Here is a 13,306-nt window from a genome sequence, read left to right as displayed (position 1 = left end):
TTGGTATTCAATTCTGCAAGTGATGAAAGTGACAGTGAAATTCTCTCAGTTGTGTCTGACTCTTTGTGACCCCATGGACTACACAGTCCATGGAATTCTCCAGGCCAGAATACTGGAGTGGGTAGCCTTTCCCTTCTCCAGGGGATCTTTCTGACCCAAGAATCGAACTGGGGTCTCCTGCCATTGCAGGTGAATTCTTTACCAACTGAGCTAACAGGGAAGCCCTGTAAGTGATGAGAAGTGCCTGATTTGTGCTTCTGGTAGGGAAGAGGAGGCCCCTTTATCTGGCTCGGGTTGGTGCTTTCACTGCAGAGTGGTAAGAAGGTCAGAGGCACACTTACCCCCAGTATGGAAGCAGAACATAAAATGGACTGGGGGAGGGAATGCCCCTTGAATGAGGAGTGAACGACTGGGGAACCACAGTGTCTTATGAGAATATGGGGCTTAGGTAGAAGAACACAAGCATAGCCAGGGAAATGTGTGAGCCAGGAGAAATGGGACATGCATCAGAATAAGAATGGACAGAACTTACAGCCAATTTAAGAACCAGGGAGGCCAAGAGATTTTCTGAGCAGTGAGCTATGGAATAAGATAATGGAAAGACTGGGAGGTTTAGGAAACTATAAGAGGCTCATTTATTGTTGTTTAGTCACTAAGTCACGTGGCCTCATGGTCTGTAGCCCACCAGGCTCCTCTGTCCATTCTTTTTAAAAAATTTTTGGCTACACCCCATGACAAATGGGACCTAATTCCCTGACCAGGGATTGAACTTGTGCCCCCTTTATTGAAAGATGGAGTCTTAACCACCAAACTGCTGGTGAAGTCCCTGGACTATTCATTTGCTCTTGCTGGGCATCAAGGGGTTATAGAAGGAAATTAAATTGATATAACTGAAAATTCCAAAGTGAGTGCTAGAATAAGAAACAGCTTTTCAAGGGAAATACTAAAGCACTGGTTTCAGAATTCCAAAAGCATTCAAGCTGTAATAAGGGTGTGATGGCCAGTTTTATGTGTCAGCTTAGGCCACAGTCACCAGGTACTCAATCTAACACTAATCTAGGTGTTGCCGAGAGGGTACTTTGTAGATGTAATTAAAATCCAAAGTCAATTGACTTTTAGGGTGATTATCTGGGTGGGTCTGATTCAATTAGCTTAAAGGCTTGAAGAACACAGGTAGGGCTTCTTGAAGAACAGCTTCAGCTCCTGCCAGGGAGCTCCAGCCTGCTTGGGAACTCCCTTAGGCCTGCCCTAAGAACTGGCCTCTACAACCACGTGAAGTCAATGCCTTGGAATTAGTCTCATAGTATACATCTCCTATTATTTCTCAATCTCTGGTTGAACCCTGACAAAGGATATCGATGAGTTGACAGAGGAGGACTTAAGAAACAATACAGTGAGGACAGTTTCCTTGGAGGGAGATATGCTTTCATTTCCTTCCCTCAAGTGAGGTGCAGCTTCAGTGGGACCACTGAGAGTGGTAAAAGAATCCTCTTGCCAATGCAGAAGACTCAGTTTCAATCCCTGGTTTGGGAAGATCCTCTGGAGAAGGATATGGCAACCCACTCCAGTATTCTTGCCTGGGAAATCCTGTGGACAGAGGAGCCTGGTGGGCTGCAGTCCATGGGGCCTCAGAGAGTTCGATGCAATTGAGCACACACACACCCAAAAGATAGACACTTCACACAAAATATGCAAGGAATATCACAATATTTTTCTGATATTGTTTGTAGTTAAGAAACCAGGCACCAGGGAGAATTACCCTGAATTTTTAAAGCAGTTAAGAGTGTCAGAAAATACAATTGACTTGATATCACCACAAAATACAATCAAATTAATTTCAAGGTATGCCAGTTACGTATTTGCTGCTTCTTGGATCCAAACGCAACATCTTTGTTTGCTCTTTGAAAACAGCTCTGGTACCTTTAGACACCTTTCCTTTGCCAGCTGGTATGATGTTAAGCTTTGCCAGCAGAGAGAATGCTAGAAAGACACTGGGAGGAGGAAAAAGATTTTTTACTTCCTGATTCTGTGTGTGGCTCTCAAGGACACAGTGCCTGGGGTGATGGGAGGTGTGAGGGGTGGGGTATGTGGGGGGCTGGGCTGCATAGGGGGTGGTTGGGGGTGTGGGGAGTAGGGTGCATGGGAGGTAGTAAGGATGGGGGTTGGGTGCATGGGGGATGGTGGAGGTTGTGGGAGGGTGAGGTGCATGGGGGTGGGGTAGGGTGCTTGAGGATGGCTCCCAGAGGCCAGTAGCTGTCCCCCTCCCCCATACTGGCTCCCCAGTCCTAAGCAGTTTTGTAGCCCAGTGCCTCTAGTGAGCCCTAACTACTTCCCCACCACTCCAGACAGTTAATTTCTAGCAAATTATTAAAGGGCCTGGCACCACAGTGATTTCTCTGTCCTTCCCTGAGCCACAGCCAAGCTCTCTCCAACAGAATGTGAGGATCACAGCCTGGGGGAGCAGGGCTTCCCCTTCTGTGCTCTCTCTCAGCCCTGAGGGTGGTGGCTGCTCCTTCTCTCTGCTATTCCTGGATGCTTTCGAGTTCCCTTTCCTTCTGAACTAGCCCATCCCCTCAAATCAGAAAGGGAGGTCAGCCAGTCAGGAATACAGCCAGAGTACATGCCAGTCGGGAAGTGATCATGAATACACTTTTGGACTTCGCCCTTGGAAAGCCCATGGCCCACCCACTATCAGATCTCCACTTCTTTGCAGCACTAGCTCCAGACTCAAGTCCCAGGTGGATGCATCTGATGGATGCCTTTCTCCCTAACTCAGGTGCTCTGGAAAAGTGATTAGCTGCTGTTCTCATCTGACTGTGGGGGGAAGACATCAAGAAACACTCATGGGGAATTCCCTAACTATAGGAAAGAAGTCCACATGCTAAGAAATCAGGAGGAAAGAATGACAATGTACACTGTCCTTTTTGGCATTAGCGCAGATAACCAACTATTTTTGGCATTGAAGCAATTAACCAAATGTTTGCATGGATTAGAGTAGGTCATGCTTAAACCCACAATTTTGCATTCTGTAGTAGCTTTATGATCACCAGAGAGATGAAACACAGAGCATGACTTTTCAAAAAAAAAACATGCAGTGAATATACATTACTGTGTGTAAAATAGATGCCTAGTGGGAAGCTGCTGTGTAACACAAGGAGTTCAGCCTGGTGCTCCGTGATGGCCTGCTGGGGTGAAGTGGAGGGGGTGGTGGAAGGAAGTTTCAAGGAGGGGATATATGTGTACTTATGGCTGATTCACCAACACATTGTAAAGCAACTATCCTCCAATTAAAAATAAAATTTAAAAAATACACAGTGAATTTTATTTTATATTTACTTATTTTTGGCCTCAAGCCTTGTGGGATCCTAGTTCCCCAACAGGGATTGAACCCATGGCCACAGCATTGAACGTGCCAAGTCCTAACAACTGGACTGACAGAGAATGCTCCACAAAGTGTGACTTTTAAAGAATTAAAGTCCATAAGATAAAAAGTTAATACAGCAATAAATGTTTACCTTCATTCCAATTGCAAATCAAGAAAATATGTAAACCAAGAAATAGTAACAGTTGTCATGTTTATTATACCAGACATTTTTATTAGTTTTTAAACTGAACATATTCAGTATTTGGGGACAGTGCTTTAACATTCTTTTCTCAGTTCAGAAAGTGAGCCTCAAGCCAATATTCAAAAATGGCCACCAAGCTCTCATTTTCTTTTCCTTTCTGTCTTTTTCTGAAGTACTCAGGTTTGGTAATCATGTTGATAACTGCTCTGGGCATATTGCTCCATAATTATCCCAATTATCTTAACAGTTGCTACAACTGGGGACTCATTTTCAAAGTAAGATTATAAGAGAATATAAACAGTATTTGAAAATAACTTCTGCAGAATAACGTTTTATCTGCTAGGCTGGCAGCTGGGAGAGTTTAGAGCTCCATGCACTTTTCCCAAAGAAAGGAAACACGTCCTTCCTGAACAGGACACACCCACATGCATCAAAGATACTTTCAAAAAAGTGATTTTTAAACGTCTGTGAATTGGCATTTCATATTCTTGTTTACGGGCTTCCCTGGTGGCTCAGAGGGTAAAGCATCTGCCTGCAACGCAGGAGACCCCGGTTTACAGTCTTCCTAGGCGGTGCTGGTGGTAAAGAACCCACCTGCCAATACAGGAGACATAAGAGGCATGGGTTTGATCCCTGGGTTGGGAAGAGCCCCTGGAGGAAGGCATGGCAACCCACTCCAGTATTCTTGCCTGGAGAATCCCATGGTCAGAGGAAACTGGCGGGCTATAGTCCGTGGGGCCGCAGAGAGTTGAATGCAACTGAAGCGACTTGGCACACAGGCACACGCATTCTTGATTACATGTAAGACTTTATTTTTCTGTGCTTTTCTAGGCAGCCGTATTTAAAACTGGCATTCTGACTATAATACACATCAGAATTTTGGTTGATGAGTTTACTTCTGTGCCTTTTACCAGAAGTTGGCATCTGAGCCCCCAGGGCCAAGTGCCAAGTCCTTGAGTATGTACCATTTCTAAAGGAAATGAAAACTGGGCTTGTGTGGCCTCTCTGGAGAAGCTGCTCACCTTCCCTCTTTCCAATGTCTACCACCTCACTCTGTCCTTGGCCACAATTGTGCTTTTTTTGTGTGTGGCAGGGGGTGTAGTACACAGAGTAGTAGAAAGAGAGTGAGTTTTGGCACAGAAGACTTAGATTTGGATCCTAACTTTGTCATTTACTGTGGGCAAGCTACTTTAACTGTCTGCAGCTCAGTTCTTCACTTGTAAATTGGGAATAATATCTGCTTACAGGTTGGTAGGTAAGATAATATACCTACGTTGTCCATTACAATGCCTAGAAAATAGTAGATGCTCAATAAATGATGGCTAGTATTAAAATGTTTTCAAGTGATTGGCAAGTAACTCCTAGAATCACAGCTGAGGGAGGAATATGCCATTGAACTCATTTTGTCTGCCCAGATGAGAGAAGAGGAAAAACCCCCACACAGGACGATTTTGTGCTACTGACTGTAATTTCCACATTTTCCCCTATTCTCAAGTTCCTCTGTTACTTTTAAGATAACTTTTTCTCTTCTGGTTAAATGTGTGGTTCCAAGTCTTGCTAATTCTTTTTATTTCTTCAAAACTCACCTCAGTCAGACTTGCCTTTTGTCCATTCTCCAAACAGGCAGAGTTTATTTCTATCTCAGAACCTTTGTACTGGCTGTTGTTCTTGCAATATTCAGAGCTTCGTATGGCTGGCTTCTTCTCATCATTGATTTCCTGGATCAGCTGTCCCAGAAATGAATTTTTTCCCTAACTTCCTCAGGTATCACCATCCTCCTCCCAGCCGATCAGCTTCTATCTTATTATCCTGGTTTATTTTCTTAATAATAGCAATGTGGAAATATTCCATCCTATTATGGATTTATTTACATATATTTACCTGGTGCCTCTGCATGTTTGAGATAGTGATTTATAATTAGAAATATATTTTTGATCTTCATCCTGTTTCTGGTACAGAGTTCCTAAAACCCTTGGAATTTCCTATGTCATAAGAGTGATAGAGGTATCTTGCTATTCAATCACAAACCTCTTTCAACCCATACCTGAATTTATATTAATAAAGTGAACTTTTAAAAAGCATCTAAGGCTGTGACTGGTTGCCAAGGGAACCAACCAGGTGATTAGAATGTTGGAACTTTCAGAACTTACCCCCAACACCTTTGGGGAAGGAAGAGGGGCTGGGTGATGAATTCAGTTAATAGCAGTCAATGATTTAATCAACAATGCCTAAAAAATGAAGTCTCCAGAAAGCCCCCAAAGGATAAGATTTGGAGGACTTCTGGATTGGTGAACAAGAACATAGTCACATGCTGGGAGGCTGGCCCACTCCAGACTCCATGGAGACAGATGCTTCTGTGTGTGGGACCCTCCTGGACCTTACCCTGTGCATCTCTTCCTCTGGCTATTGGTGAGTATCCTTTACTAACCTTTGTAATAAGCTAGTAATCCCGTAAATAAAATGTCCTCCTGGGTTCTATGAGACACTCAAGCAAATTAACTGAACCTAAGGATGCAGAATGGGAATTTCTGATTCATAGCTGGCAAGTCAGAAACACAGCTAACCGCCTAAACATGTGATTGGAGTCTGAAGTGGTTTGGGGTGGGGGCCAGTCTTGTGGGACTGAACCCTTAACCTGTAGAACTGAGTTAAACTGTGGGGCACCCAGCTGGCATTGAAGACTTGCTTAATGTGTAGAAAACCCAGGTCTGGTTTCAGAAGTGAAGCTGTGTTATAGCAGAGTGTTGAGAGTGGAGGAAACACACAAGACTGTGTTTTCTTTAGCACATACTCAGTGGCTCAGTTGTGTCTGATTCTTCCTCAACCTCCTGGACTGTAGCCTGCTAGGCTCCTCTGTCCATTTCCTTCTCCAGGAGATCTTCCCGACCCAGGGATCAAAACAGTCTCCTGCGTCTCCCTCATTGGAAGGTGGATTCTTTACAACTGAGCCACCTGGGAAGCCCATGCATTTGCTTTAGCCCACTCCACTAGAAAATAAGCTCTCTGGAAACAAAAATTTGTTCTGTCTTGTTTCCAACTGCTAACCTTATAAGGATGGAAATCTCGAGCAAGGAAGTAGACTTTCAGAGAAAAATGCCAACTCCAAGGAAAGCATTCTTGAAAGATGGAGACCACATAAATAATAAAAGACATCAACTGACTTCTTGGATCAAATTATCCTTGAAACAAAACCAATCTCCTGGATTTTTAATGTGAACCAATTGATTAGGCTAGTTCCTGTTGGTTTCTATTCTTTGCAACCAAAACAGTGACTCATACACCAACAAATGGAATCTCCATATCAGATCAACCAGCCTCCAATTAGGGTTTAAAAGGAATTAACTGTCATAAAGCTGCAAGCCTGGCTGGCAGAATCCTGTGGTTGCTGGGCCTCTGTGTAGCCCCAGGGACCCACATCCACATGTAGGAAGTGTGGGTGCCCGAGTGAAACAACTTCCAGCTGAGACTCCCCCACATTGACAGACACCCTTCCTGCCTATCTTCAGTTCTTTGCTCCATCCTCCTGATGAACAGAATCCAATTTTTCAGTTCAGTTCAGTTCAGTCACTCAGTTGTGTCCGACTCTTTGCGACCCCATGAATCGCAGCACACCAGGCCTCCCTGTCCGTCACCATCTTCCGGAGTTCACTCAGACTCATGTCCATCGAGTCCGTGATGCCATCCAGCCATCTCATCCTCGGTCGTCCCCTTCTCCTCCTGCCCCCCGTCCCTCCCAGCATCAGAGTCTTTTCTAGTGAGTCAACTCTTTGCATGAGGTAGCCAAAATACTGGAGCTTCAGCTTTAGCATCATTCCTTCCAAAGAAATCCCAGGACTGATCTCCTTCAGGATGGACTGGTTGGATCTCCTTGCAGTCCAAGGGACTCTCAAGAGTCTTCTCCAACACCAAAGTTCAAAAGCATCAATTCTTCAGCGCTCAACCTTCTTCACAGTCCAACAATCACATCTATACATGACCACAGGAAAAACCATAGAGGCTAAAGCTAATTATGATCATTGTATTCCCCCATAATGCTTGATTCTTGTCAACAACCCCAAACCTGGATTTAACCTGGGGATGAGGGGCCGAATGGATAGAAGAAGACCTATCCTCCCTTCCTCCACAGGGTAGGAAGAAATTATCTTCTTTCCAAAACACTGGACTCCTCCCAGGGCTGGTGACTCTGACCTCCCTCTCTCTCTACCCCCAGCACCCCGCCTTTTTTTAGATTGTGAAGGTAAAGCAGGTGGTGGTTGATTTTAGAAAGGCTTTCTTTCACCAGTTTAGAAGCCACTGGTTACTCACTGGTAACCGCATTGCATACTTCAGGCTGTTTGTGGGCTGGATGCTGTTAATATGTACCTTCCATACCCCACCATGAGGGAGAATGAGGGCAGCGTGTGGGCCAGGTAGGTGAGTCCGCCGTGAGGCGCCGCATAAGAATATCTGCAGAGGAATAAGCCTTAGAAAGGTGACACATACCAGAGCAGAGATAGAAAAAGTAGTTGAAAGAATTAAGGCAATTAAGACTTGACTTTAACCTGATTGATTATACTGACTTGTTTAGAGAACTGAACTCTGGAAGGAGATGATCTGCCATGGACTTGTAAAAAGGGAAGCCATAGGTTTGAAGGCAAACAGTGTCGGATTAAGCACAGTCCACAGAAGAGAGTTTAGGAGTAAATTTCAAGTATTCTAGTCTCATCAACAAAACAGGTCTTTTTAAAAAATATATAAATTTATTTATTTTAATTGGAGGCAGCAAAGCAGGTCTTAAAGGGGACTGGGTGAAGGCAATTGATGGTTTATGGTCTTGGCATATGTCCCCTCCTATTGGGAAGACCATTCTATTGAGAAATGGATACTTCATGTTATCTTAACCCAATAGCATGAAAAAGTTTCTTTCTAACATCTTCCCAATTCCATGTTTACCAATCAATCAATTGTCTGAGGATGACTTGACTTCCTGTGTGTAATCTAGAGGGTAAGTCATGTAGACTTTGAAGGTTGTGGTCCCTTTTGTACTACAACTAATAGGCTGGCATTCTGATTATATGCATTATCAACTAGGTTACTGTGGTACACTCCTCAGAGGACTTACTTCTAGCAAGCTGATAAAAGAGGTCTGCTGAGCTCATGAACCAAGCACCAAACCTGTACTATGGTAAGATTCCCCAAGGGTAATAAGTGCTGTCCTAGGAGAAGTTCCCTACCTTTCCTTATTTGATGTCTACCACTTCACTCTAACTTTGAGTACAATTATGTTTTTGTACATAGAATGGTAGAAGGAGTATGGGTTTTGCATCCTAAGACCTGAGATTTTGTTGTTGTTTTTTTTAGTATTTGTTTATTTGACTATGTTACAGCACTCAGGATCTTTCACTGTGGTGCACAGACTCTCTAGTTGAGGTGCACGTGCTTAGTTATTCCAATCTTAGTTAGCATGTGGGATCTTAGTTCCCAAACTAAGGATTGAACCTGCATCCCCTGAATTGCAGGGCGCATTCTTAACGACTGGACCACCAGGGAAGTTGCTAGACCTAGGTTTTAATCCCAGCTTGTTACTTTGTAATAAACTTGCAACAAGCAATCTAACCACTCAGTGCCTCAATTTCCAAATTTGTAATTTGGGGTTTATTCAGTGGGGTTAAATGAAGGGAGAGCAGAAGCTCAGTTCTCTTTACAGATGTTGACAAGGGTGCTGCAGACTGCCCTCCAGATCACAGTGTGGGAAGGAAGTTCCATTGAACTCACTCCTTTTCTTCTCAATAACACAGAGACAAAATGTTAACCCTGATCCATGAACACTCCTTTTACCTGAAAAATCTAGCTCAAGGGAGATCTCACTGTTACCATAATTTCCACTTATTTTTATCATTCTTGATTAAAGCTGCAGCTCCTGCAAATATAGCCAGTGGGTCCCTTTTCCTGAAATGACTTTCCTCCCCACTCCTCTCCTTCCCACCCTCTGGTCTGCAACCTAGATAACCTCTTAGTTCTTCAGAACTCAGCATGGACACATGGGCCTTTTGTTTCCTGTTTTGAGGCCAGTTCCTCCCTGTGCATCACTCTGCCTCCAGAGCTTCATATTTGGCTCCTTCTCATCCTCCAGGTGTCACCGTTTCAGAGAGATCTTTCCTAACCACTTTGAGTGCTTTCTCATCCGACAGCCAGTGTCTGTCTCAATACTCTGCATTATTTTCTTCATAGTATTATCATTAGCTGATGATACTGCAACTTATTTTCTTACATAATGTTTAGTCTCTCCAAACTAAACTTGACTGGGATATTGTGTCTGTCTTGTTTAGCACACGGAATCCCCTGAGCCTAAAACAGAACCTGGCACACAGTTGTGCTCAGTAAAGACTCCTGAATGTGATAAATGAATGAACATCACCTGCTCTGGAAAGCCTGTCTTAACCACCGGGATTGACTAGATACTTCTCTGGACCTCCATTGTCATTTGGGCATGCTTTTTTTTTTTTTTTTTTTTGGCCGTGCTGCACAGCATGCAGGATCTTAGTTCCCCAACCAGGGATCAAACCTATGTCTCCTGCAGACTGCCAGGGAAGTCCTTGGGCATGCTTCTTTATGTAGCACTTGAACTGTAGTATTATAATTATTAATTATGCTATTTAAAAAATATTTTTCAGGATCCTCAAATGGTAGTAACCCTTTCAGAGGTGAGAAGAGTAAGAAGTAAAACCCTGGAGGGGAGTAGTGTTGAAAACAGGAATGGCTTTTGGGGGTGGGAGTGCTAAATCAGTAGGGTTCTCAATCAAGTTCTCATGGGGGATAGTCAGGTGGTTCTGGCGAGAGGAGAATCTCTGGCTGTAATAGCAGAATTCCTGTTGTCAGTCTGTCAGACTGTTAGTCTGCAGTCAGGCAGGAACTGGGCCCTAAGCCTCCCTCAGCTTCTTAAGTCATAGAAGGATTATCTCTACAGGTGTCTCATGCCATGCAGAGGAAAGAAGACAGCTGAAAGTCTGGCTGGCACTGTGGAGGGGTCTTGCTGCAAAAGGGGCTGAATGAGCCTAGTAGTGGGCTGCTGAGTGCATACGACTGGGTAGGGTATAAATGAAAGTGAGCTCTGGGATTTTGCAGCACAAGACAGTACCAAGGCCAAGTCCTATTCATCAAACGGAGGTCAATACAAGAACCCACAGCTAGGACTGAGCCCTCTTCTGATGTAGAACAACCTGGTGAGGCCTAGCAATTGCCATCTTGCCAAGCAAAAGGGCTTCAAGAGATAGAGCCCTGATAGGGAACTGACTTTTGAACTGACAAAATATTTAAGTGAAATAAAGCTGCTTAGAGCTGAAGAGACAGAGATACCTTTAACTGAAAAATCTAAGGATTGCTTCTATTCCATCCTCTCCTGCCCTTTATCTAGTGAGACAGTGGCTGGAAACCCAGCCCTTTATTTTTCTCTCCTTCACTCTTTAGATGACAAACAGTTTAATGACAGAATCTGTCTTTCAATTGTGTCTTTCTACTGTAGCTCATTGGGGGTCATAAATGGACTTGCATATGTAGTTTTTCATTTTCTAGCAGCCATGCAAAAAACTAAGAATAAACAGGTGAAGTTAATCTAATAATAATTTTTATTTAACACAATATAACTAAAGTATCATTACAACAAGTAATCAATATAAAAATTATTAGTGAGAGAGTTCCTTTTTTGAACTAAGTTTTTAAAGCTTGGTGTTTATTTCACACTCATAGTACAGCTCAGCTCACTTTGGACTAGGACTCTTCAAGTGCTCACAAGCTGTGTATCAGTAGCACTTGCCTTATCGGACAGCATAGGTCTAGCACAATTCGTGACACAGAGTAAAAAGTAAATGCTTGCTCAATAGATGAATTTATAATACTAAATGTTATCCTTACATTGTTGACTAAAAGAAAAATTCAGAACCTAAAATTTGAGCATGCAAGAGTTTGAGTCGCTTCAGTCATGTCCAACTCTTTGCGACCCAGTGGACAATAGCTCTCCAGGTTCCTCTGTCCATGGGATTCTCCAGGCAAGAATACTGGAGTGGGTTGCCATGCCCTCCTCCTAGGGAGCTTCCTGACTCAGGGATCGAACCCCCATCTCTTACATCTCCTGGATTGGTAGGCAGGTTCTTTACCACTAGTGCTACCTGGGAACACCCTAAAAGTTGAGAGTTATATTTTATTTGGTAGGAATTTTTAGGACTTTAATCCAGGAGGCAGCATCTTAAGACACCCTGAAAAAACTGTTCTGAGGCATCAATGGGGGAGCCAAGTTATACAGAAGTTATGCAACAAAGACCATGTAGTTAGAACTTCCAGTTTACTGTTGAAGAAAAACAGATATCCCAAGTTAAGGAAGTTAGGGCTTTTCTGTGTATGGGAGGATGCAAGAGTCTGGACTCACTGAAATTATTCCTCTGATATGCAAGCTCAGCAATCTCAGTATTCTGTATTTTTAAATTCTGAGTTTTCTCAGGGCTCACTGTGGGGAGTGGCTGCAGTCACATGGCTACAGTTGGCAGGTATTCTTTCCTTCCTGAGTTCCCTCAGAGCTCACCAGCTCATGTATGGCAGTTGGCTACAATCAGTGATGACTGCGACATCCTTTGTTTACTGATATGGTAGGCAATATTTCATTTCTTGCTTCTTAAAGTTTGTTCCTTTCAAAGTAGGGCAGAACAATAAAGTATACTTTCCCTTTGATATATATCATCTACAGTGATTTACCGACACTACTTGGCATTAAATTTAGAAACAATATAATTAAATATATATTAACAAGCTTAAAAATGCACATTCAAGTATGACACGCTTATGTCAGATTGTGGCTCAAAAATCCTTACACTTGCAACCAAAATAAATGTATGTATATTTTGTCCTCAGTTGCATGGATAGCTAATGTATATGTAGTCTGGTATAATCTACCATTATATTTCACAGAATCACAGAGGCTTGTGTTTTAAAATTCAATTGACAAGTTCTATATTTAATTATTAACCTGTTTCATTGTCTATTGCTTGACTTCCCAGTAATCAACAACCATGCTCACTTTGCTTAATTGGAGACTAATTCAATCAAAAAGGCAGTCTGGGCTTTGTGAGAATTTCCTATTGCGCAAAATAATCTTCAAGACTATCTAGCTAATTATTTCCTATTGTGTACTCCTGGAGTTGGAAATATTTGCTCTACTGCTAAAAATGTTTTTCTAAGGACAAAGCTGTCTTCTTTCTTGTGTCTGTCCTTACTGTCTTTCAGTGAATTTTAGCATGTCCAAAATGTTTAAATCCCATCCTCAAATTGCTATTGGTCACAATCAAGTGGTGTCTCTATCACCTAGTTACTTTATGAAGGTATCAGTGACATTGGTTCGGAGCAACATTATGGAGTATAACCATTATTGAGTGGTCCTCTCCCCCAAGTAACTTATGCCACCACTCCACAGTGGTTCCATTGCCACTTTCCTGCTGAGAATGTCTCTTACTAGGTTATTATCTATAGCGGATAAGAAATTTCACATAACAGTAGTTGTAGTATAGAATCATCAGTGACCCCTTATCAACAGCATTCCTGTGTCATAATGAAACTGAAGGGGAGACACAACTCAGAAACTGTCATGGCTTCCCACCAAAGTACTACAGTTTCTCTATCTGAGGAGATGAGGCAGAGTCTTACTTAAGGCCATAATTATCCTCCTTTGGATTCTCCCAGTGTTTCAGTGTTTTCCTCCAGCTTGAATTGCTCCT

Source organism: Oryx dammah, unplaced genomic scaffold, assembly GCF_014754425.2.
Source record: "Oryx dammah isolate SB20612 unplaced genomic scaffold, SCBI_Odam_1.1 HiC_scaffold_20, whole genome shotgun sequence".
Lineage (NCBI taxonomy): Eukaryota > Metazoa > Chordata > Mammalia > Artiodactyla > Bovidae > Oryx > Oryx dammah.
Note: the sequence above shows the minus strand (reverse complement) of the source record.